Source organism: Hipposideros armiger, unplaced genomic scaffold (genome assembly GCF_001890085.2).
Source record: "Hipposideros armiger isolate ML-2016 unplaced genomic scaffold, ASM189008v1 scaffold_703, whole genome shotgun sequence".
NCBI lineage: Eukaryota > Metazoa > Chordata > Mammalia > Chiroptera > Hipposideridae > Hipposideros > Hipposideros armiger.
The window spans coordinates 273,458-299,566 of NW_017732053.1; the positions used below are offsets into that span (position 1 = coordinate 273,458).

Below are 26,109 nucleotides of genomic sequence, written 5' to 3' on the forward strand. Positions count from 1 at the left end.
CTATATTCTTGGGCTTAGTACTCAAAAGGTGCTCAATGCCTACCTGTGAAACAAAGTGACTTCACTCCTAGGAGTCTGCTACTCCAAAGGCAGCCAGAACCTTCCTGTAACAAGATGCTCCTACAGTGGGAATTGTGATCGCAGAGAGAATAGCAGTCCTCTGTATAACACATTATCTTTAAAAGGGACCAGGGTCTTCTAACACTTAGTATAGGCTCCAATGTAAGACACCTTTGATAAATTCTCCCTGTGGTATTTTTTCCACAAAAACACTTAGGCACAGGGAAGTTAATTGAAAGTCCTTCTGATTTGGTTTAGCACCCTGGGTAGCATTATTCACAGGGTGTTCCTTAAAGCCGTGGGTCCTGGCTCCAGCTCTGGAAAACAGAGCCCAACCAGTCCCTTGCAGCCCCAAAGGGCACGGGGCTGGTCCTGAGAAAAGCTGGGAGCTCACGCATGGCTCCCTGGGTCTCTCCTGGCTCAGTTTGGGTCCTCTTTCTTAATTCTATTTTTTTTAAATAAATTTTAATGACCATTCCCAACTTTTTTAAAAAAAAATTGGGGAATTGGGGGAGGGGAACAGTGTTGAGGAATTGGGAAGCGGGACCAGCCAAGTTGTTGTGCTTCAATCTTAGTTGTGGAGGGCGCCAGCTGCCATCTGGCTGCCCATCAGCAGCTCGTGGCCTCAAAGCTCAAGGTGCTGAGTTCAATCTTAGTTGTGGGTGGGCATAAACACCATTCCATGCGGGAGTCGAACCAGCAGCCTTATTAAGAGTGTGCGCTCTATCCACTGAGACATCTGGGTAGCAGCTCAGCCCAAGGTGCCAAATTCAGTCTTAGTTGCGGGTGGGCGTAGCCACCATCCCATGCGGGAGTCGAGCCTGGCAGCCTTATTGTTAAGAGTGCATGCTCTATCCACTGAGCCATGCGGGCGGCAGCTCAGCTCAAGGTGACGAGTTCAGTTTTAGTTGCAGGTGGGCATAGCCCAACAATGAACAGGCAATCTTGTTGTTAGGAGCATGTGCTCTCACCAGCTGAACCATCCTGCCACCTGTTGGCAGCTCAGCAGCAGCTCAGCACGGGCGCAGCTCTCTGGCCCATGTGGGAATCGAACCCGCGACCCTGTTGCTCAGAGCTTGAGCTAACTCAACCAACTGAGCCACTTGGCCGGCCCTCTATTTATTTTTATGTTGCTATTGCTACCCTCTCTTCAAGCTTCTTCCTCGGCTCTTTACCCCTCCTTGGTTCCCAGTAGAATACCCTCCCAAGGCTGGCTTTGGTTCTTGGTTTCCCACCATCCTCCCCACTTAATACCACCTGTCTTTGTCATTAATGACCCCTAGATCTACATCAGACTACCTGAAGGCTCATCTCTACTTACTACCTTCGTGACGAAGCATGAAGTACGACCCCCAGTTATCAGCAACTGCAGCGTCCTTCAGATCACACTGCACGTCTATGCCTCTGACCACACAAGCATGTCCCAGCTGCTCCTTTAATAATGCAGGATCCCAGGCTGGCCGAGTGGCTCAGTTGGTTAAGAGTATGTCGCCGGTTAGATTCCCACATGGGCCAGTGAGCTGTGCCTGGGCTGAGCTGCAGCTCAGCTGGTAAGACTGCATGCTCTTAGCAACAAGGTTGACGGTTCAACACCCATATGGGATGGTGGGCTGCACCCCACCCCCACCCCTTGCAACTACGGAACCTTGCACTAAGCAGCTGCAAGCTGCCAACAGCCAGCCAGATTGTTCAGTGTGCAACAAGGTTGCCAGTTCGACTCCCGCATGGGATGGATGGTAGACTACCTCCCCCACCCCCCCAACCCCCCCAACTATTAATAGATTGAAAGCAGTTACTGGACTTGGAGCTGAGCTTGCGCCCTCCACAACTCATGTCACAGCTGAGCTCCTGCTAGCTGAGTCATCTGGGACAAAAAAAAAAAAAAAAGAATGCAGGAGCCCTTTATCTTCCCAGGCTGTAATATGAATACAAGGGGGAGTGATGTTTCCTTTTAAGGAAAAGTATAAAATAAAGCTGAATTTGCTTTTTCAGATTATGCATGCTGCTCTCCTCTCCAGAAAGCAGTGCTGTTTTTAACAGCATATGGGGCCTCCCTGCACCGTGTCCCAGGTGGTATGTACCCAGAGCTCCACCAAACATCTCCTGGGTCTCTCTGCCTTTTTCCATCTCCATTCACCAATGTGTCCTCATCACCCTCCAGGGGAAGTGATTCCAAACTGCCCGCCCACGGGTCCTGTGGGCCTCCTCCCCAAGTACTTATTCAAGAACCTGCAGATCCCTCCCAAAATCTAGAATATTCCTGTTCCTAGGAATAAACATGTAAGTATTTAGGGATCAATGGGTACAATGTCTCTATTTCATATAGAAAGAAAAAAAATGAAAAAGCAAATGGAGACCAAGGAAAACAATTGGTGGTTCTGGGCAAAGGGTAAACAAGAGTTCTTTTATTATTATTATTATTATTATTTTTCAATTTTATTGGGGAATCGGGGAAGGGGAACAGAGAAGTTGCTGACCTTTTGTTCTTCAGTCTAGTTGTGGAGGACGTCGCTTCACTGGCCCATGTTGGTATTATCATTGTGTTCTTCCTGGGTGACACAGTTGCTCGCCGGCGATTGGACGGCCACTCACAGCAGCTCACAGCAGCTCACACCGGCTCACAGCAGCTCACACCAGCTGCCGGCCACTCACGGTAGCTCATGACAGCCCACTGCAGTAGGGGCTGCAGCCTACACCATCGCTGGCGACGCACGTCAAGCTGTCATTCACCATCTTAGCTGTAGAGGGTGCAGCGTCACTGGCCCTCATGTGGGATCCGAACCGGGGCCCTGCTGCTCAGAGCTGGCATCCCAAGCCAACTCTTAACCAATGTGCCACTCGGCCAGCCCCCTTTTATTATTCTTATACTTTTCTGAAATTGTATCAAAATAAAGTTACCAAAAAAAATCTAAACTCATCTTAGCATCAAAATTTGACAACAAACACTTCAGTCACGCAAGCCAGTGATGGTCCCACCTCCATCTAACATCTTGTTTTTGTCCCTCTCTCCACACCTCAACTCAGGATTTCCCGTGCTCCTCCTGACTAACCCGCTTCCTTCACTGACTCACTTATTCCAGCAGTGCTGGGGAAGGAAAAGGACTAACATTTACCATCTGCTACCAGCCAGGCCGGAATCATGCTTAGCACTCCCTATGCATTATTTCATCTAATTCTGCTAACAACTCTAACGGGAAGGTGTTAGCCCTAGACCCGGGGAGATTAAGACACTGGCCAGAGCAGGCAAGCAAAAGATGAATCAAAATAAAGAAATAAAAAATGGAATAGCCTGCATAGAAGAATCAGAAATTAGCACTGAATCCTATGGGATTTACACTATAAAAGTGAATGTAAATGTTAAAATCTTGGGCCGGCTGAGTGGTGCGTTGGTTAAAAGCTGGCTTGGGACGCCAGCGGGCCCGGTTCGGATCCCACATATGAGGGCCAGTGACACTGCCCTCCACAGCTAAGATGCTGAACAACAGCTCAACCTGGAGCTGGGCTGCCCTGAGTCGCCCGGCGACGGCGCAGGCTGCAGCCCCTGCAGCAGTGGGTTGCCATGGGCTACCGTGTGTAGCCAGCAGCCAGCGTGAGCGGCCAGCAGCTGCCATGAGCGGCCATCCAGAAGTCGGTGACTGATCTGCCTCGCCCGGGAAGAGCGCAACGATGGTGCCAATTTGGGCCAGTGAAGCAACGTCCTCCACAACTAAGCTGAAGAACAAAAAGGACAGCAAGTTGTCTGTTCCCCTTCCCCCAATTCCCCAGCACTGTTCCCATCCCCCAATTCCCCAATAAAAATCTTAAAAAAAAACAAACGTTAAAATCTTGACAAGGTAAAGATAATAAAATGAAATTTCCATAGTGTTAGGAGGGGAGTTGGGGACAAGCTATGAATGTATACTAGGAAGTCAAAATATCTTGTCTAAAAATGAAACAGTTGTTTAAAAACACTCCAATCTATTGTATTTTGCTTTGTTTTTAATAATTAGAAAATCAATACACTGGTCCAGGTTACACAAAGTGCAGAGCTGGAATGGGAACCCAGGTGGACCCCTACTGTCCACAGCGGACCACCCCTCACTGCTCCCCTTTCCAGACCATCCCAACCCACAGCCTGTTCCATTCCCTCCAGACATACGGACCGCCTGTTTTGTGTGGGGTCCTGTTTTAAATGCTAGGGATACATCAGAGAACAAAAAAGACAAAGCTCCCAGACCTCACAAAGCTTCCATTTTAGTGAGAGGAAACACAATAAAAGCTGTAGTTATCAAATCCTTGCATAGTGGTCACTCCATGTCAAGTGCTATGCTAAGCATTTTATGAATATTAATTCATTTAATCTTCATAAAAATTCTGAGTTAGGTATCACTCTTACAAATGAAGAAACTGAGGCTAAAAGGGTCAAGGAATTCACCGGAGGTCACATAAGCAGTACACTGGTGAGGCCAAGACCTAAACCCAGGCAGTCTGGCTGCAGAGCCTAGGCTACTTGGCTCTCAATAAACATAAGTAAAGCATGCAGGAGAGTGGAAAGGACTCTGGAAAAAAGGAAACCATAAGGCAGCATAAAAAGAATTAGGAGTACTGCGGGGAAGGGGACACGTTGAAATTTTAAACTGGGCAGCAAGAGAAGCTTTCATGCAGAAAGTAACATCTAAGAAAAGACATGCAGGGACTAAGGGAGTTAACCATGCTTTGGCTTAGGGAAGAGTGTTTCAGGGAGCAGTCTTTGCAAAGACCCTGAAGCAGCAGCAGCCTGGAGTGTCCAAGGAACAGGAAGGGGCCACAGAAGCTCATGCAGAGCAGTGGGGGGGACAGTAACCACTGCATTTTGAGCAGCGGAATGCTCATGCATGGCTTGTACCCGATTCTCTGGACCTCCCTGGTGTTCACTAGCTATTTATCTTGACTCCCAAAGTGCACCGTGAACTCTAAGAACATAGCCTGTGACTTCTACTCTCTTTGTGTGTCCCTGGTACTATTAAGTTGATGTTTACTGAATCTACCTGCCTCGCCTGAGGAGTCCAAGAGCCACAAGGCCCACAAAGACGAGCAGATCCCGTCCAGGAGGCTTCGGACACCTCTACCCACCAGGCCTCCCACACTCGTGGTGAGTGTGTTAAGGGCTCGCCCATGAAAACATGAGTATGGAAACGGTACTTGTATTTGTTTCCAAGTACACCTGCAAATTTTATACTCAAATTTTATCTCCAGTATGTCCCTTTAAACTGGTTGACAGCCAACATCTCTGTACTTTACAAATGGCAAAACTGTGGCAGAAACATTCAGTGGTCGCCAAGCTCACTGCACAGAGGGAGCTGAATCAAAGTTTCCTCATCTAAACTGAGAGATCAGGAAATGCACAGGCCTGGCACTGTCTCCTCTCTGCGGCCCACCTACCCCTCCCACGCCCACACAGGAACTCAGGCCTGATACTGCGGAGTCCTGACCCTTAGACTGAGGGATCTGAGAGCACAAGAACAGGCTTGTAGGTGGTCAATAAGGACTGAGCAGTGAACGGTCCCAGCCATGTCTACAAAGGCCTACGGCAGAGCCCGAGCACTCAGCTGCCTCACACAGAGCTTAGCTAAAGGCAGTGAGTCAGCCTCCACAGACAGTCTTCCCGGTGCTTTCTCACCTTGTGCACATTGCCAGGCTCCTTTTCCCATAGTCCCATGCAACTAAACAAGCGCTAGATACTATAAGGAATTACAGAGTATGCATCAGACACTGCTGTATTTCTGGTTTCAGGCTTTTTTTAAAGTAGCAAAAATAAAATCCCTTTCTGCTCTAAGGCAGAAATGGTGGGATAGCTTTTCCTCCCATTTTATTTCCAAAATAAATTACTTCGATTTAATTTTATTTTATTTTCCAGATCAAGCCTGGGAAAAAATCCATCTTAGAAGAATCATTTTCCATAGGCTGAGATGCAGTGGAGGAGAGGAAAGCTAAAAGAAAGAACATGTTTATAACTAAAATTGAGATCTCGGGTGCTGTGACTGCTGTTCCATTTAGGAGATGAAGTTTCTCATGAAGGCAGCAGGGACCAGCAAGCAGGAGCTCTGTGAATGGAACACAGTGCCTGCCCTCTGGCCACTGAGATACTCAAGACACTGAGTGATCCTTCAGCCCTGGGACTGCTTCTGCTTTGGGGCGTCTGCTAGTCTTGCCACCCCCACTGAGCAGCCCAAGACAGGTGCAGGAGAACCGCTGCTGCTGGGGTGGGTTCCAGAGCCAAGCAGATGCCCACCTGTGCCTACTGTGTCTATGCCTCTGGTTAAAGGGAACAGCAGCATCATTACTCACGTATGGCAGGTAATCTAAGAGAGACAGCTAGCAAGGGGTGCTACGTTCAAAACAACAGTTAGATAACAGCACTGCATCGATGGTAAGTTTCCTGATGTTGACCATGGCACTGTGGTTATGGAAGAGGATACATTTATTCTCGATAAACTTACAGGGAAGTATCTAGGGGTAAAGGGACATAATGTCTCCAATTTCAAATGGGTCAGGAAAAATGCATACACGTGGGTGGGGGAGAATGATAAAGCAAACAGGGCAAAATGTGAACAATTCATAAAAACTAGGTAATAAATGTAGAAAACAGGTACGAGGAGCTCCTAGCATTACTCTTCCAGCTTCTCTATAAATTTGAAATTTTATCAAAATAGTTATCCAAAAACTGCGCTTTCCTTATGCCCCGATCAACAGGTGGACATGCTGTCCCAGTTCCAGCTGAAGCTACTCCTCCCTAAAGCACCCAGAGGCCCAGGCAGCAAAGGTGGCTAGCTGGTGACACCCACGGGGGACAATTGGAATAGTTAACCATGCTGACAGAGTCTGGGAGTACCTCAGACATCAACTATTTCTGGGTTTTCCTCTAAAATCAAGTCGTATTCTCTGTGTTTTTCTCCAGAATCAAGTCATGTTCTTGGCACATGGAAAACAAGACCAGTTTCACCAAAAGGGGGCTGGGAAAGCACCAAACTTGAACGTCAGTGTTATCTGGGGCTCTGCCCTCTCCTTATCTCTACTATCTAATCAGTGTTCTCTTTCCAAAATGTCTCTGGCATCTGGTCCCTCCTCTCTATTTCCAACCCGGACACCCTGTCCAGTTGCTTGTCAGGTCACACCTGAACACCACCTACCGCTCAGGGGTCAAACCACCAGCAAGGGCCAAATCCAACCTGAGAGTGAAAGATGGCTTTTACATTTTTAAATAGCTCCAGGGGGTGGGGGGTGGGGGGGGGTAGGGAATCAAAAGGCTATTTAAACATGCGAGAATGTGAGATTACATGAAATTCACATTTGGGGGCCATGAATAAAAGCTTTACTGGCATGGCAACGCCCATTCATTTACCAACTGTCTGTGGCTGCTTTCATACTACAACAGCAGAGCTGGGTAGTTTCATCAGAGAACTTAACGGCCCATGGAAACCTTAAGTGTTTACTTTCTGACACTTCACAGTAAAAAGTTTGCTGGCTCCTCCCATAGCTGGTCTTGCTTGACTCTCATCTCTCCGACCTCCACCAGATTGATCCATAAAAAATGCTACTTCCGTGTTGTTGCTCAGTGTTTAGACACCTCTGATGAGCTTCACACTGTACCCTAGCATCCATCAGAGCAGATGAATAAACTTGCACCTGGCAAGAAAAGCAAAGCCCAGGAGTCCATGCCTTTGGTCACGCTGTTCTCTGCCTGTAAGAAAACTCCCCTGGTCTTCAACTGCTAAGCCCCCACCCACCCACCCACCCACCCAACTTACCTTTTGTGACTCTAGGAATACTTCCTGGTTCCTTCTCTGCTTCCACAGTGCCCTACACTTACCCTCATCACAGCTCTTACCACACTATGCTGAAATCATCTATTTGTATGTTTGTCTCCCCAGCTACAGTAAGATTCCAGAGGGCAAGGAGCATGTCTTACTCATCTCCTAACACCCAGACAGAAACTGGCACAGCAGTCCACAAACACCGAACACGACTCGCACCAGCCAGGCTGGCCACCTTGCTGCCCCTAATGGTCACACTCACTCCCAAGCCCAGGTTTTCCTCACACCAGCACCCCTCCAGCTCATCTAGACCATCTTCCCAATGACCTGGGATGCAGTCCACACAGGCTCACTATGTGCTGTGTGCCCTTGGACAAAAGCATACACTTCCAGGTCCTCGTCAGTGAGGTGGGATGACGCAGCCTTACTTAACCTGCACGGCTGACAGAGCACGTAAACATCTGAACCAGAGCTTGGCATAAAATAAATTCTCAAAGGTAACAGTTACTGTCTGTTTTCCCCAACACTGGAGTCACCTGTACGTGCCATTTGTTGGTACTTCATTGCTTTCCTTCCCCTTTTACCCAACTATTTTGTCCATTCATACTGTATCTTCTGAAGCAGGAAGGTAAGGTCACACACTCCTACGAACCTGTGCTCTGCCCTAATATCCAACACAGTGCAGCATGTGGAGGAGGGGCTCAAGAGTGATACATTAATGAGCAAATTATTCCAGGAAGTCTAAAGAGTTGCTAAGAAGAAAAAATAATGCAGAACCAGTGATGAGGCAGACAGTAAAAAGATAGGGAGCAGGAGCTGGGGGGGGGCATTTGAGGTACTCTTATATTAGTAAGCATAGACCCACACGTGCCCCTAGAGACTGTCCCTGGGTGAGAGGAAACCAAAGGCTCAGAATTCCACTCCACGTTTCACAAGCATGGGTCCGTAACAGTACTAGCTGACACGCAGGGTGCTCAGTGCGTGCTTCCCAAGTGCCTGGCAGAATTCTAAATGCTTACAACCACATAAAGCAAGCAGGATTGTTATACCACTGCACAGATGAAGAAACTGAAGCCCAGGGAGGTTACAGAACACACCCAAGGTCACATACCTAGTAAATGGTGCAGTACAGTCTAGTTCCAGAGTGCATTTTGGGTTTTTTAATAGAACGTAGTTCTACCATTTACCAGGTGAGAGATCTCAGGTAGTCATCTAACCTTGCTGAGCTTCATGTTTCCCAACCTAAGTGGGCATCATTTACTTAACTTCATAAGATTGTTGTAAGAATTAAAGGAGATCCTGTCATAAAGTCTATTTATAAAACAGACTCCTGAAAAAAAATTATAATAGTTGCCTTCCCACCTTTCTCACACCCCAATATCAGTCAAGGATTTTAGTTAAACTCCTTGGCCTCCTTTACTATCCTGTAACAACCTATACTCTGCCCCGGGTTTTCCTGCCGACTGTCCAAGCGTTTGGACCCCACAAAAGCCTGCAACACATGGCCTGGGGACAAGCATGGAAGGAAAGCAAGCGCACAGGGAGCCAGCCCAGGGAGCCAGCCGAGTGCAGTCCAGGCAACTTCCGGTGTCCCATGAATACTGCATGAGCGAAGGCTGGCCAGCCAGCACTGCCAGGGTTCGACTCACCGACTGACAGCCGTGACAGCACCTGGTTCTGTGAGCCGCACCAACAAGCCCCAAGTGCAGGCAAGAAGGCTGTAAAGGCAGAGCCCAGGAACATCGGTGGCTCTGAGGCTGCATGGGGGGAGGCGGAGGGCGCACAGAGAGGGCAAGTCAGTTGAAAATGACAGGCAGCCATTCCCACCAATGGTAGGAGATCAGACTGCCTGAAAAAGGTGTATATAGAAAAGTAAAAATTTAAATTCCTAGAGAAGGAATTCTGTTGCAAAATTCCTTTATTGCGAAGAATAAAATTTAAAGTCAAGAAATGCAGACATACACTATTATACTTTGGAAGTCAATACACATTTCTGTACACCACATTTGCTTAAAGCAAGGGATACCTTTAAGCTGATGAGCCCTTCTCTGGGGCCATGTTCATGGACAGAGAAAACTTTTCATTGCAGCATGAAAAAAGGTCCTAAATACCATTACCACACAGAGTCAATTCAATTAATATAGCAGGGAGTGAAGATGCTGAACTCATTTCCAGTAGGTAAGTAATTTCTATCTGAATGAAACTGATCAAAGTGATCCAAAGGTCTTATAAAGTAAGAGATTAAGATACAAGCAAAAACTGTATCTCACTAAGCATATCCAGCAGTAAGAATCCCATGAGACCTTTTCCCACAATATATCAGCTTTCAAATACAGCACATGACAAAGATACTTAAGAGAGATGGAGGAGCAGGAGGGCTGGCAGACACCGTAAAAGGCGACCATGGGGTCCAAGGTCCCGAGGCACAGTTTGTGGTTCTAGAGTGAGAAAAGAGCCTCGCAGGCAACATGGTCATATCTATGGATAATTTCCCAAATATCTGGTAAGCACCCCCAGGACTGCTCCCCTGCCCTGGGAAAGGGCAAACCTTGACAGCAGGCTCCTCTAGCAAGGGTGGCCAGTCCACTGTAGCCCCTGCCCCTCCAGGCAAGCAGTGACTGCAAGGCCAACTGGGCACGCCCACCAGATGGTCAGTGGTGAGGGGCCTTAGGGCAGCCTGCGGAAAGGAAGGGGAGGAGGCCCAGGCTTTCCTGCGCCCAGGTGCAGGCTGGTCCTCAGAGGAGCTACAAAGTGATCCTCTGCTCACAAAAACACAAACATTCCAGAAACAATGGCCATAGGGGGTAGGTAAATTCTAGGAATTCTTGATCTTATGTGTGCGAAATTAACAAAACCAAATCAAGAAGAAATATTTTGCCAGTTAGCATAAATTTTCTGACCACTCCATATTCAGGGCACCCTGGCCAACAAGTCACTTATCACGACACTGCGGCTTTCTGCGTTTGTGTCGGCCTCCCCTAGAAACGTGGTGGCCTTTTGAAGGCGGACAGCGTCTTATTGGCTGGCACTTGCCTTACATACAGTAGTTGCTCAACAAATGTGTGCTGAAAGAAGTCCCACCCAGTGAGTGACCTAAAGCTCTGGGACCTCTTTGTTCTCTGGCTCCCTGAGGGTGGTTAAGGCCCATGGCTTCTTTGTGCTCACCCTGCCCAGGAAGGCTGGGCACAAGGTGTGCAGAAAGTCCTGGGGGCTGACTTACAAATTTCCTTCCCCTGCCTCATACTTTTTCTTCCCTACTGCCTCTTCCTTTCACTCCCTCCACATTTCATCTTTTAGTGAGGTGATTAAACACACAGGACTTCGAGTCCCCCAGTCTCTGCATCTCCCTGGGTTTATGGACCTGTTAAGTTACTCTGTGGAACAGTCCTATTGTCCAACAGGAGTGACAGTATACCTGAAGACTAGATGTGATGCGAGCACACGCAGCACATGGTGCAGTTTCTGGCCACAGGAACAGTCAGTGAGTGACAGCTATTACTATCTGGTTGTCCACAGAACCCATTTGTCTAAAGGTGCTTAAAATGCTAAAGGCAGCTTGATTTTTTCCCTACCTTTGCAAGTCTGGTTTTGAGACAAGCCTATCTGTTTTGGAAATAAACTGACATATGTGCATGTCACTAGTTAAAATACTTCCCTTTTAATGAAATAATGACTCTGACCAGTCATGAGCAAACTGGGTAAAAGGTTCTGTTGCAAACATTGGTTAGGATCCCAGACTAGCTCGGTTTAAAACACTAAATACATGAAATAAAACTCACCCATAAAGTAGCTGAGTTAGGGCAATGACAATGTGTGCTCAGCTTCTAGGTCTCGGGAACCCACGCCAATCAAAAAGGTAAGGCAGGAGACGGGAAGGGCATCCTCACCTTTTCTGGGAACAGAGCTGTAATCAACACTCTTGCAGGTCCCATGGCCCAGCCCTGGGGTCCCCGAAGACCCTTACACTGTCCCTAAGTGCCCCTGCCGGGAAGCCCCCCCCACCCCACCCCCCACCAGGCCTGTGCTTTCCTCTAAATGCTTCAGAATTACCTCCTGATCTGCGCCAATTTTAAAGGAATATGCCGGTTAACCTAAGTGCACCTCTCCTGTAGCATTTCAGACAGATAACTCAAAAGTGAAGAGGGGGAGATGTGAAAGGGTGGAGGGGAAGGTGGAGGAGAGGGAGCGGTGCCCCCAGGATGGAGATAACCCTAACACCTAACAGCAGGAAGTCCATCCACATCAGCTGTCCTTAACTGGTCGGCAAGAGCACAACTCCAGACCCAAACGTCGGAGTCTGCAGCCTGACTCCACTACTTCCAACCTGGGACCCTAGGCCAAGTCGCTTAGATCTCTGTGCCTTACTTCCTCATGCGTAAAACAGGGCTCACATAGCCTCGAAGGCTGTGTGAGGACTGAGTGAGTCCCAGAGCAGAGCCTGGCACACAGTGGTCTCGAAGGGTCCACTGCTGCGATCATCATATCATGATGATGCTACTTTCCCACTCATAAACTCAACAATTCGCACTCACAATAAGGCAGCGTCGCAGGTGCAGGCGGCTGAAGCAGGGAAGACAGGGAGTGTTAGGAGGATCTTGTCAGCCGGCTTTCTGTAGGTTGGAGGCAGTTTGAGCAAAAAAGGTTTGCTGCCTAACCAGGGCTACAGGTGCTAGAAGTAGGTACAGCCTGCTCTCCATCTTCTCTTGACTGCGCGGCTTCTCCTCCCTTCCAGAGCTCCCCCACTTCCATAAGGAGGGCCTCCCTGACACATACACACCTCCTCTGTATGAAAAACAGCAACAGACAAAGAGACAGGGCAGGGAAGAGGACCAGGCTGGGACAACCTAAGTTTCTCTGCTTTTTACACAGTTATTACTTATTTGAAAGCAGCAAGGAGAAGTGAATAAAAGCTACTAGTCAACCAACTGACCGTGCTGCGTGAAATGAACCAGACCAGACCACTCACTATATGCACAACTAAACAGACCTCTGTAAACCGACCTAATGCAGAAAGACTCCTTTGCTGGCTCCCATTCACATACCAGCACATGCCTGCTCCTTCCTTCTGTGTGGCAGACACAGGACAGGCATTGCAGAGAGACTCAGGGCAAGGGCACACGGTTGTCCTTACCAAGGAACTGACTTAGCAGAAGCTCCCGCCCTTCCTTGTCCACCTTTCACCAGGTACAAACCAACAGTCCTACTTCTTCTCCATTCTTTAATCTGATTATCACTTTTGTTTTTAAGTTTTGGCAACTTTCTCTCCTCTGTGAAACTCTGACTTGCCAACGACAAAAAGTCAATGAATTGCAGGGCTTGAGGTGATGGCTTCCCAGTCTCTTGATAATGATGACTATAAGCCTTTCTACCTAAAAATTGCTTAAGGCCATTCCAAGAAAACAATGAGTATGTACAGCTGAGCTGCAAAGGCAGGGCTGCCATTCTGTCCCCTGGTGTTTGCCGAGCACCTCAGAGCTTACACCCTCACCAGCTCACCCAACTGCACAGGGTCACAGCTGAGTTCTAAAAAATTGAATCAAAGGTGACATAGAGGGGCTGGAGGCACGGGGATGTCCACAGAGTTTAGGGAAATTTCCAAACAAGATCCCCACCACTCCCACAATTTTGTGGAAGCTAAAGACCAAAAAGAAATCAGATTTTCAACCCTGCCACCTGAAGTAGAAACTGAGAGCTTCATTTACTGCAAAGATTTTAGCCCAAGTGCAGTGCCTCCAGGTTTACAATTTCAACCCGCAGCTTCAGTTAAAAAGCCTGTGTGCTAGATATGTCCCCTGGGTTAGAATACCACAAATTTCCTCTGTCCACATACCCCTCGATTCTCTCCCCTCCATTCTCCCTACCTGGTCTTGTTAAATACTTCACACTCTCCAAATACGGATGTTTTTTCAGCTGATTATTTTTTCTGAAGTAATGACCCTGTACCTGGCTAGAGGAATGCTTCTGGCACATAAAAAGTCCAGGGTGTGAAAACTCTACTTGGATGAAAACCAAAGCCCAGCACAACTACAGTCTCTCGCAGCAGGAAGGCAGCACAGCAATGTCAGGGGCTCTGCTCACGGTCACTGATCAAGCATGGGGGGTTAGGAACACACAGTAAAGAATCAGCCCAGGTTGGAGTGCCAGCCCTGCATTCTGTCACTACCTGGAGCTGGGTTCTTATCAAATCCTAGCTCATCATCTGTAAAACAGGGAACAACAAGGAATCCTGCCTTGTATATGGCTGTGAGGGATAGATGACACAAGGTACATAAAGCACTAGCACCAGCTCCCACACATAAGGGCTCAAATGTTAACTAGCTTAGCTCTCATCATCAGAAAAGCACAATTGTCTGGTGTCTTGAAGTCCGTCAGGTTTCAAAAAAGAAGAGGGTTTTTTTCTTACAAAAGCATCAATGAAACGTAATATAAGAAGGAAAGTCCAACTCACGTCCAGCTCAGACACCAACTCACTTGCAACTTAGAGCAAACCATGTCATCCCCATTTCCTTATCTATAAAATGGGAATAACATATTGTACTGAACTGTGGTGACCTCACACAAATAACCATCAATGAGATAACAGGCAATGAAAAAGCTCTCACTTCTTCAAAGGAAAAGCATTAAGTAACTCGAGAGCGTGATTATTATTAAAATATCACACCCAGTAATATGAGACATAAATAAACCAGTAATGTTTCTTACTCTTTCAAGAACATTAGGCTTGAGAGCCTTTGAATCTGTTCACATGGAGCCTATACAAGTGGAAGGAGGTAAACAGCGGCTCTTCACAGATCCCGGGTCAGAGGTAGAATCCAGGTCAGAGTCAGAGCCCATCAAACCTCAGACTCTGCCCCTGCCTGCTGGCCAGGCCTCACCCAGCCTGGGGTCACCTCTCAGACACCAGAGCCAAGAGAAATTAGGGAGGGTTTATGGTTCCACTTGAACACATCAAAGCAACACCCACCAAAATCCTCACCCACAGGACTACTCAACAGACCCAAGAAAAGGTCAATTTTGACCGTTTACTCTCCTGAATAGTGATGTGAGACCTCTGCTAAGGTATGTACCATCCTTTTGGAAAAAATGCATCACATCAGCCAGAAAGAAGAGCTCAATTTTTCCTTGTTTGATTTTTACTTCTAGGTCCAGAGGTTTGAGTTTCATTTTTAACCTATCATAATATTACGGTGTGAGAGCTAGAGATTGGGGTGGGAAGAAGACTGGGGGTGGGGAGGGAGGGGGTACCTTCGTAATTTAAGAGGGAGCATGCAATCAAAATTGCATCCAATTTCATCATCCACAGGACTCCCAAACCCAGAGAGGAAAGAAAAAGTTTACTTACGTTTATTACACATCTACTATGTGCCAGGCACTGCACTAAGTAATGCCCCAAATGCATTACTAGGAAGCCCATTTTCTCTCCCACACCTAGAAACACCATGAAACCCTAATTGAAAGGAAACCATCCCAGGTGGGAGAAAAAAAAATCACAATCTGGTAATCAAGTCCTAGACATTTCAAAGGTTAGTGCTGCAAACACAAAAAGGAGTCTTGGCTAGGAACCAGGTTCAGGTTCCTAAAGATTCTTTGCAAGAGAAACACATAAACCATGTTTTCCCTATAATTCTGGAATTAACGCGTGCTATTTAATAGACTATCAAAAAGTTTTAAAATTTGTAAAACCTGGAGCGCCGGAAGAACTCAGTGCCGGGCAGAAACAACCTGAGCCAGATTTCTGACTCAAGTTCATATGACAGATACTCAAATATGGCATTTATAATACTCTCTTAAAGGCCCTTTACAGATGTGCTCACAGAAGGCAACCACAACAGTGAACTGGCATCTGTGTGTCCAGGCAAGGAGAGGGCAAATGCAGCAGCAATTCGAAATAAGATGTCTGTCTAACTATAAAACCCAACTCATTCCCACCCCTGGGGTACAAGCAGTCATCCCAAATGATTGTCTATGTAGCAAACTGTCATATGGGACCAAATACACACTGGTGTTTTAATGCTTAAATGCCATTCTCTCCATCCACAGGCTACTAAAAAAGAAAAAAGTGCTAAGCCTTAAAAAAAAGACACTTTTCACAATTCGCTTTCATTCCTCTGCATTAACCCACTTCATAAACCATAATTAACAACTGCGTTAAACATTAACATTAAAAGAACATAAACGTGGTTTATATTCGTGGAAACGTTTTTCCCTTAATTATGACTCTGGAGAAAAATCAGCCAAGACATAGGGCTAGCCCATGCCCCTTAATGGTATGTGGTACAGAAGACTTGCCCCAGGGGCTCAACAAACAATTGTGATGACTAGCTTACCACCCACCGCAGAACCTGCAAAGCTGAGGCTTATCACTGCGTCTGGCTTTCTACTAACACCAGGTGAGCCTCTAATCTGTGTACAGGGCTCCTCGAGGTGATTTTTAAAGTAGGAATGTCCAGTGTGCCACGCAGACCTCCAATAGCGCTATCACCTTGTAAGGCAGTTAGGGAAGAGGGGTGGCTCATAGATAAAGTGACGCATGTGGCTGCCATCACCTCATCCAGTCCTCCACTATCACAAGAAAATAAAAGGAAAAAGCACTTGAGGTCCTCTCCTGGCCACCTGCCACAGAGACCTCAACAACCCACTCAGCCCAGGCAAGGCTCCAGACCAATGTTCTCAGGACAGGACCTACCCCTGGAGGCCGGCGATTCGCCGGCCACGGGCGACTGAGGATTCCGTCCCCTGCTCGAGCAGAAGGCCGATGGCCCGGCGGCGGGCAGGACGCACCCCACCCCCAAGTCTCTGGACCCCGCCCCAAATACCCCCCAGAACATGCAGTCCAGGCCACCCTCCCTCCCACTCCCACAAGGCGCCGAAGCCTCCCCCGGAACTCCGGGGCTCGCGCGGCCGCAATGCACCCAGCATCCAACTCTTGGAGGTCAAGGACAGGAGCCGAGACGACAGGGGCTGGGAAGGCCAGGCCCGCCGAGGAAAGGGCTGGAAGGGCCGCCAGAAGGAGGCGCCAGTCCCACGGCGGGTCCCGCGTCTTCGGGCTGCCCGGGCCGGAGGGCTTCGGCCACATGTTGGGTGGCGGCGGTCACCGGCTCCAAGCCGCCGCCGGCGTCCGCGAAAACCCCGAGCTCAGGGCGCGGTGGGACGCGACCCCGCGGGGCGGCTGGGGCCGGTCCGGTGCTCACCTCCGCCTCATGCTGGTGTGTTCCCCGGCGCCGGCGTACCCTGGCCGGCCCTGGCCAAGGCCCCGCTCCGGGTCCAGAGTCCTGCAACCCCGTAGCCCCAGCGCGCCAGCTGCAGCGTCCGGCGCAGGTAACAGCAGCACGCAGCTGAGGCAGCCGCGCCGCCACCGCCGGCTGGGCGGGCACATGGGAGGGCGGGGGCTGCAGCCCTCGAGACCCGGCCACAGGACCACAGCCTCAGGGGTGACAGATCTAAGTGCGCCTCTGTAACTGCCACATGGCTCCCAACCTCAGGGACGCTGTTGCTACCTACAGGCTCCGACTGTGCTAGAATCCCCTGGTTATAGGCAAAAGGTAAAGAAATGAGCTGTCGCCACTCCCTTCCTCCTACCTACCTCCCCGCACGGTCCACATGGTACATTCCTCAAAGCCCAGCGGACGAGGAGCCACACAAAGTGGCCAATGGAAAAACACGATGGGCATATCAAAGCCTGCCAGAAGGAGAAAAGACGCGCTTAAAGGGAACTCATTTGTTGCTATTAGTTGCCACACGACGAAACTAGAATTTTCTTCCTGATCCTATCCAGACAGGAAACAAAGAGATTGGGGGATCCTCAAATTTTTGGATTACAGAGCTAAAAGAAAATATGGAGACAACTGAACCAAACATGTGTATGAGTTTGGATGGGTTACGCCATCTCTCACCCTCAGTTTCCTCATCTAATACAATGATGATATCCGACAAGAATTAACCTCGGATGGTCCTTCTTTTCTTTTTTTTTTTTAAGCTGAGCCATCCTGCTACCTGTTGGCAGCTCAGCAGCTGCTCAGCTCGGGCTGGACTCGAACCGCTGTTGCTCAGAGCTCAAACTCTTGAGTGAGCTCTTAACCAACTGAGCCACTCGGCCAGCCCTCCTTCTTTTATTTTGTGATCCTATGATCCTTTGCATGAGATTAGCAATATTTACATATAGTCTTCAATTTGGGGCACACTTCACCATCCTAAAGAACTTTGTTGAAAGTAAGTAGACTTTCTGACACCAAATCCTTTACACGGACAGTATCAACTGCACCTTCTGTAAAGACAAATTATTCTTTCTGGGTCCCTCCACTCTTCAAAGAGCATTCTTATTCTTCTTGTACGTGGAGAGCCTCCTCCACCCCACCTTCAAATATGTCATAATTTCTACTCTTCCAAGAGTCACCTCTTCCTCCTTCTCTGTTCCAACACATAATAAAACAAAGCTTCAATGAATATTCATTCACCTGTTGAACTGTCCAGATCCTGCCTTCACAACAAATGTCGCTGGTCAGTCCTCATTAGAGTTGCTAAAGTGCTGTCTCTATCTGAAGTCTGTCCAATGCCACTTAACTATGCATGGCTAATTATGCTTTCAGTCACACTACTGGTCTAACTTAAGACTTTGGAAACACCCTTTTGGGGCCTAATCTGCTCTAATTTAGAGATTTATACAGGCAGTCAGGCCTACATTTTGAGTACCAAGCTTCTTTTTTCAGAACTTTTCAACCTTCCATCATCTGGTCACCCTACACCCATTCAGCCTGCTTCCAAATTGTATCAGGTGTTTGGATACAATTTCTAATAGCTCTACTCCCCAGACAGACAACTCACCTTCTAACTATTATTCAAAGAGGATCTAGAAAGTGCAGTCCCTCTATGAAGCCTTCCCAGATTAATAGAAGCTGCTAGTTTACACAGCTCCCATTTCTGCTCTGTGTCCCCATAGCCCTGATTTTCTGTCCCATTATACAATTTTTATTGACATATTTACCTATCTCATTCATTTGCAACTTACATTTATTAAATGCTTAGTATGTGCTAGGTACTGTTTGAAAGTGCTTTGCATGTATTATTTCATTTCATTTCACCTTCACATCAACTCTATGAAGTGCTATTATTCTTCCCGTTTATGAAGAGAAAACACGGCGTAGAGAAGCTGGTTTGCCCAAGTACACACAGTGAAGGTCTAACTCTGGGCCTACCTTCATAACCCCACAATGCAATGCTATCTGCTATTTCTTAAGAACCTACTGTATTCCATACAAAGAAATGATGTCATACATTTATATCATGTTTTACATTTATTTCTATATGTATAATATCATTTCAGCCTCAAAATAATCATGTGAGGAGGGTTAGAAGCAGTTTGTTTATAGGCAAGGTAGAAAGCTACAGCTCAGAAAGGCTGACCAGTCTGGTTACGGTAACAAGGCTGGTAAATAATGGAGTCTGGTTTTCCAAGTTGTACATTTTCCCCACTGAAATCCCTGCTCCCTGAGTGAACTCAGCCTTTTCCATATAACAAGTAGAGAACAATTGTAGCAACAAGGGAACAAATATTAAATAGCAAAACCCACATCATGGAATCCAGGGAGTGTGGTACAACCAGTGCTTACAGCGGATGGAACACATGTCAAGGAAGGCTCCTGTAGAAGGAGACACACTGTTTTTTTTTTTTCTGGTTTGTTGTTTATATTCCATCAATGAGACTAGTTCTTTGACACATCTGGCAAATTCAGTAGCAAAGAGCAACAAAAACTGTGCCCACTGCCTAGAGTGCGCCCACTGCCTAGACTGCCTGAAGACGGAATCAGTCCCATGCCCGTGAGGAAGGAACTTCTATGTACAGCGACACTGCCCACCAATTTGGGTAAGTTTCCAACTTGCTGTTTAGTAAAATATCCTGCTCCACTGACAGTTGTAACACAACCCTGAAATGTAAGCTGGGCTAATGATTTCATTCTTTTTAAACTGCTGAAAACCTCACAGGGGTGGACACACTAGCAAAACACATAGTGTGGGACCCAGTAAGCTTTTAATATCGATATTGAGCACTGTAATTCTGAAGCCAATACTTCTGGGTTGCTCTTTGCCTGACCCTACCCTAGTCAATCCAGTTAATTTTCACTCCCATAGCTCTCCTGTCTTCTTATCCCCAGAGAGCTCTAAAACATCTCTGCTTATTGAAGTGCTTTATTTATGCATTCAAACATTTATTGGGCACCTACTATGAGCAAAGAACTGTCAGGCTGTATGAGGTTATCCTGATGGGTCACACATGCAGCCTGTGCTTACTGAGTGGATGAGGGTGACAAACATTAGATCCGATTGGTGAGGAATGGATCCGCCTGAGCCCCTCAGAAAGTATGGGACAGGATTCCATCCCCAGTTAAATGTATAATCTCATGTTGGAATGCCCCATCCCCTAGAGAAGGAGAAGGAGCACTGGGCTGTGTTCAGGGGGAGGATAGGTAGGGGTCAGGGAGAAGGAGGGTACCCAGAAATAACTGGACATGTACCAAACAGTAAGGAGAATAATGTCAATCCATAATTCGGCCATTAGAAGAATTGTGGTGTGTTCTGTCTTATTTTTAAGGAAAAAAATCTGATTTCAAAATTAATACATGTTCATTGTTAATTTTTTTTTTAAGATTTTTATTGGGGACTTGGGGGATCGGAACAGCGCTGGGGAATTGGGGGAAGGGGAACAGACAAGTTACTGTCATTTTTTTGTTCTTCAGTCTAGTTGTGGAGGACGTTGCTTCACTGGCCCAAGTTGGCACCATCATTGCACTCTTCCCAGCTGAGGCAGATCAGTCGTCGGCTTCTGGATGGCCGCTCACAGCGGCTGCTGGCCGCTCACGCTGGCTTCCGGCCACACATGGTAGCCCCTGGCAGCCCACTGCAGCAGGGGCTGCAGCCTACACCGTTGCCGGCAACTCACGGCAGCCCAGCTCCAGGTTGAGCTGTTGTTCAGCTTCTTAGCTGCAGAGGGCAGTGTCACTGGCCCTCATATGTGGGATCCCAACCGGGGCCCTCTGGCATCCCAAGCCAGCTCTTAACCACAGCGCCACTCAGCTGGCCCGATTGTTAATTTTTTTTTAATAGAGAAAAATACAAAAAATAAAAATTACCCATTACCCTTATCAGCATATCACTGTGACTATTTTGATGTACTGTTTCCTGTATTTTCTTTGTGTATGTATCTGTTTTTTGTATCTATCTATCTATTTTTTAAAAAAATATTTGGTCAGACTGCTTTGCAATCTACTTTTCCCTAGTAATAGACTAGAAATTTTCCCATGCCAATATATATTATTCTAAACCATGATTTAAAATGGCTGTATTGGGCTGTCTGAGTGGCTCAGTTGGTTAAGAGTTAGCTTAAGAGTGCGAGCTCTGAGCAACAGGACCGCCGGTTCAATTCCCACATGGGCCAGTGCTGCTGCGCCCAAGCTGAGCTGCCACTGAGCTGCCAACAGGTGGCAGGATGGCTCAGCTGGTGAGAGCACATGCTCCTAACAAGAAGACTGCCTGTTCGATGGTGGGCTATGCTCATCCGCAGCTAAGACTGAACTTGGCACCTTGAGCTGAGCTGCAGCCCAGATGGCTCAGTGGATAGAGCACGCGCTCTTAACAACAAGGCTGCTAGGTTTGACTCCCACATGGGATGGTGGCTATGCCCACCTAGATTCTAACACAGCACCTTGAGCTTAGAGGCCACAGGCAGCCAGATGGCGACTGGCGCCCTCCACAACTAAGATTGAAGAACAACAACTTGGCTGGTCCTGCTCCCCAATTCCCCAACACTGTTCCCCTCCCCCAATTCCCCAATTAAAAATAAATAAATAAATAAATAAATAAATAAAATGACTATCATGTGGCTATACCTTGTTATTTAATCAAGATTCTATTTTTAGTTATTAAGATTGTTTCCAATTCATTATTATATTAACTTCAAATATTATCCATTTATGTAAACCTTTATGCTGTATATGTTTATGATTATTTCCTAATATTTCTAGAAATAGTCTTGCTTGATCAAAGGGCATGCACATTTTAAAATGTCTCATATATATTGCCAAATTGTCTTTCAGGAAGTTTACACCAGTTACATCCCCATCATCAATGTATGATGGGGCTATCTCTCTGAACCCCCACCAAACCTGGATATTTCTCTTCTTTTGTAATCCTTGCCAATTTGGCAGATGAAAAACATCATGTTGTTTTAATTATTATAGTGTAGTTTTACCTATCAAGGTGATAAATATGTATCTTTTCTTCTAAGTGCCCTGGAATTAAATGAAAAAATGAGTGTTTCCCTTTTCCTCCACTCAACCACTTTCATCCCAAATCTCTGGAAAGTGACACAGAAATCAGAGTAGAATCTGCTCAAATGATCAATGACCAGACAAATTTCACCTAAACCAATAAAAAAGGTAGTGGAACAAATGGCTCAAACAACACATACTCTAGACTTCATAACTTTGAAATGGGTAACAAATCCACATTTAGAAAGTGTTTCAGTCTTCTGAATTATATTTAGTGCTGGCTAATATTAAAATCAGTTTGCATTTCTTCAACAATACCCACTTTTCTGATGTAGACAAGTCTAAGATGGACCAAGTAGCCAGTGCCTCCTCCGTACTGAGTGGCTTATCCACTCAATATTACTCCAAACCCCTGCCTGGCTTTCTTGTCCCTTGGTTTTATCTTTGTTTTGTGGTTGCCTCCATGGGATTTCCTCCTCTCCAGCCATCAGTAGCCTGCCTAATTTCCCATTGAAGAATTTACCCCTTCCCCATTCCCAGTGTGGTTTAGTTAATATCGATCACAACCTCTCTCTGGACTGGAAGTGGGATGCAGGTGGCTCTGCAAACTACTGGCAGCTATATTGGGCCATGGGGTAGAGCCTGCCTAAAAGAGAAGCCAACCTGAACAAGTGGAGTTGTGAAACAGAGAGAGGGAAAGCTGGGTCTTGTCATATCTGTGAGCCCTGAATCAAGCCTCATGGGAAGTCAGTTATATGAAACAATAAATTCCCTCTTTTTTTTTTTTTGTTGTAACTTAAACCAGTTTGGGTCATCTTTCTGTCACTAGCAAAGCAAAGAATGCTGACTGAAACACTGGCAGCGGATGGGTTCTGTAGTCCAACAGGAACTCAGTACATCCCTTCCAAGCATTGCAAATATCACACCCATTACTACCACTAGTTCAGTTCATCAGGATCCCCAGGGGTGTTCAGCTTTAAGGTCCATCCAGGGAAACCCTGAGCTATGTATAACCTAAAGGATGCCTTGGACAGGCTCAGAAGCCCATACTATATATCTATAGGATAAGAGAGTCAAAAGGGAAGAACAGGATGGTTTGGTACAAATTTGATTCCTGAGCTATATCTATTGTCATATACCAATGAGGATATGAAAAGCTCAATGTCCTTGTTCTCACACTGAAGACTGATTTGAGAGCAACCCAGTCTTCTGGAGAAAAGCTAAGGGATTCATGGATTGGGATATCCCAGAGCTGGAAGACATCTTGGGTCCTAGGGTTTATCCCTAGACTAATATCTCATAGTGAGGTAAGCAAAACAAAACAAAACAAAACAAAAAACACAGAAATCTTTTAACTAATTAAATCTCTCTAACTAATTCCTAATTGGCAAGTTTCACCCTGCCAGGACAAAGGAAGTTTACATGCAACTTGACAAAATTGTAAATCTACTTCCACATCAATTTTTATAATACAATGGCAAAAAAATTGAGAGATGTTCTCCCAAACTCATTGGTATATATGTTCTGTAGTAGCCAGAAATTCTATCCAAGTACAAGCAAGCCAAACTATGATGGGAGTCTGTGGAAGAAATCTTAGTGATGAAAGTCCCGCAAAATAAAGTCTAGAATCACCGTATTGTTATCATTATCAAACTAGAGCTTCCCCAGAATTCTGATGAAATTGCAAGAAGACTCCTCCCCAATCCAACTCAGACCACGTTCTTGAAAGTCTAGGAAACACAGCAAATTTGCCAGCAGGGTTTTTCTGGACTTATATCTTCATATGCAGCCACACCTGAGAAAATTTACCAAACAATAAAGTGTATAAATATACATACACATATCTAGAAATACATATATTTCTCTTTGTGCATGACTTAACTTCTTTAAACACAGGTCTTAGGTCTCTATGTCCACTGTCGAACAGAACTAAATGCTACACTTCTGCAGAACTAAAACAAACTCACCCTTGTGATTGGTTCCTCTCGCAGCGAGGAGGGAAAGAAGCTGTCTATCTTTCCAATTTTACCTCACTCTGCTACTCACACACATTCTTCTAAAAACAAAAACATCAACTTCAATATTGCATGAGGCAAAGGTCAAGTTCAGCCCAACTGAGTTATATTTGAAAAAAAAAATGACCTATTTTACACAGCTGTTTTCAATTGTGAAAGAGAAAAAGGGGGAGAGCTCATATGATACTGCACCTTTAGGAAATGGAATAATGATAGAAGATGCCCTGATAAAGCCTCAGAATGAAAGTAACAGCTTGAAAGCACTGGCATACAAATTGGCATTTTTAAATTGAAGAAAACTCATCCAAGTGGATCAGCCTTTTGGAAGGCAGGAAAAGATGTTAAATCTTCCGTTGTCTGGTGCCTCGTAAGGACATATACAGTATCCCAAATCCTCTCTGCTCCCATTTGAGATCACTGAACTTCTGTTTGATTTAAGCCACTGAATCTTTCTCATTCATTCATCATGGGTGTCTGTGAGGGAAAGGTACTTGTCTGGATGCTGGGAGCATTCCAAGATCAATTAGACATAGAGTCTGACCTCAAAGCACTGACAATAGAACAGGGTAAGCAAGACATGGATAGAAATGGGTCTTTGCCAGGCAGAAAGTACTGTCTTGTGAGACCCCCCCGGGAAGGTTTGCACCTACGAGAGCAAGGAAAGCTTCATGGAGAATGGTTATTTGAGTAGTACCTTAAAAGAGGGAGATAAAGAAGGAATCCCAAGAAGTGAGTCTCCTTGTCTCAGTTCCCTCATGGGGAGAATAAGCAGAGTCCTAGCACCGCCCTCCCCCTTCACTCCTCACCAGCTTTTAAGGAGCACCTCACTGCCCCCAGGGGGTGGTCGGTGGAGGGTCAGAAAGAAAGGGAATTTGAAAGGATAAATATTAACATGCTAACATCTAGTTGAAGAGAGGGATGGGTGGGATTTGAGATTATCTTCTTTTTGCTTATTTGCGCTTTTTCATTTGGGGAAAGAATGGATTGTAGAACATACTTTTGTGATGAGAAAAAATAAATACAATTTTAAAATAACAGTCCTCCATCACCCCAAAAGAAAAAATGAAAGAGAGAGAGAAAGAAAAGAGAATGAGAAGAGCACCCACATCTCATCCAGTTTAACAGTCTTTGGGGTCCCCTGGCCACCCCATGGTCACAGGTCTTCAGTATTGCCAGAGTTTTGCCCTGCTTGGAAACCAGCCTACGTGCATCACCAAGAGTGGCATTGTCCTCAGAGCTGCTCCCAGAGAGATGTCATAGCAGAATCGTGGGCTTTCACAATACATGGGCAGAGAGAGAAAACCTCTAAAACAGTCTAGGCCCCGGAACAGATGTCCATCACCTTACCTAGAAGAGAAGTTACTTTTAGTTCCTGAAGATCTTGAATTCCTGATAATGAAAGCCCTAAGGAGAGAATGGGCAGAAGATAGCTGTCACCTCTACTGACTCCATTTCCCTGCCTGCCTGCCTGCTGGGAAGCTTCATTTAAACCTTGCGGGGATGGGGAGGTTGCAGCCCAGCTGGTACTGGGCCGTGGCAGGCCATCTGAAGTTCCATCATACAAGCTGAAGCTTCCCAACTGGTATGTAGCTGGTGGGTTCCACATATGGATGCCCTCAGCTCTCAGGGCTGCAGGTACGGCTAGGGGTGGCCAAGAGCCTCTGAGCTAGCCTCCTCCCACAGGATCACCTTGTCAGTTCACCCCAGGGTGCTGTTCAAATATCATCCACTTGTGAGATAGGATTTCACCATGTACTAGTACACTGTCATTTACTGTCTGGAACTGCTGTCTTGCAGGAGGTGTTGCGAAAACACCAGAAACAGCAAACACTCGTGGAGCTGCTCCTTTGTGCCAGGTCTGAGGCTGGGATGGCTTGGGGCACTAGCTCCATAGTAGACATCTGTGGCTTTTGCCTGCCCAGCAACCAGGCCCTCTCACTGGGTAACAACACCTGTGGGAACTGTCTTTTCTTTGATGGGAGCTGCCTTCCCCCACTGCAC

The 26,109-nt window shown here is 46.6% G+C and overlaps 1 protein-coding gene across 14 annotated transcripts in view; it reads right to left on the reverse strand.

Annotated features, from left to right (window-relative positions):
• Positions 1-26,109, reverse strand: part of MICAL3 (microtubule associated monooxygenase, calponin and LIM domain containing 3) — a 220,152-nt gene that overhangs the window by 188,360 nt on the left and 5,683 nt on the right. For 12 of the 14 annotated variants that reach the window (XM_019627047.1, XM_019627046.1, XM_019627045.1 and 9 more), the window contains exon 1: positions 17,024-17,214. The exons of the other annotated variants lie outside the window; for them this stretch is intronic. The gene's annotated coding sequence lies outside the window, so the exon portion shown is untranslated. Of the gene's footprint in view, positions 1-17,023; positions 17,215-26,109 lie in introns of those variants that run through there. 14 annotated transcript variants of the gene reach the window in all.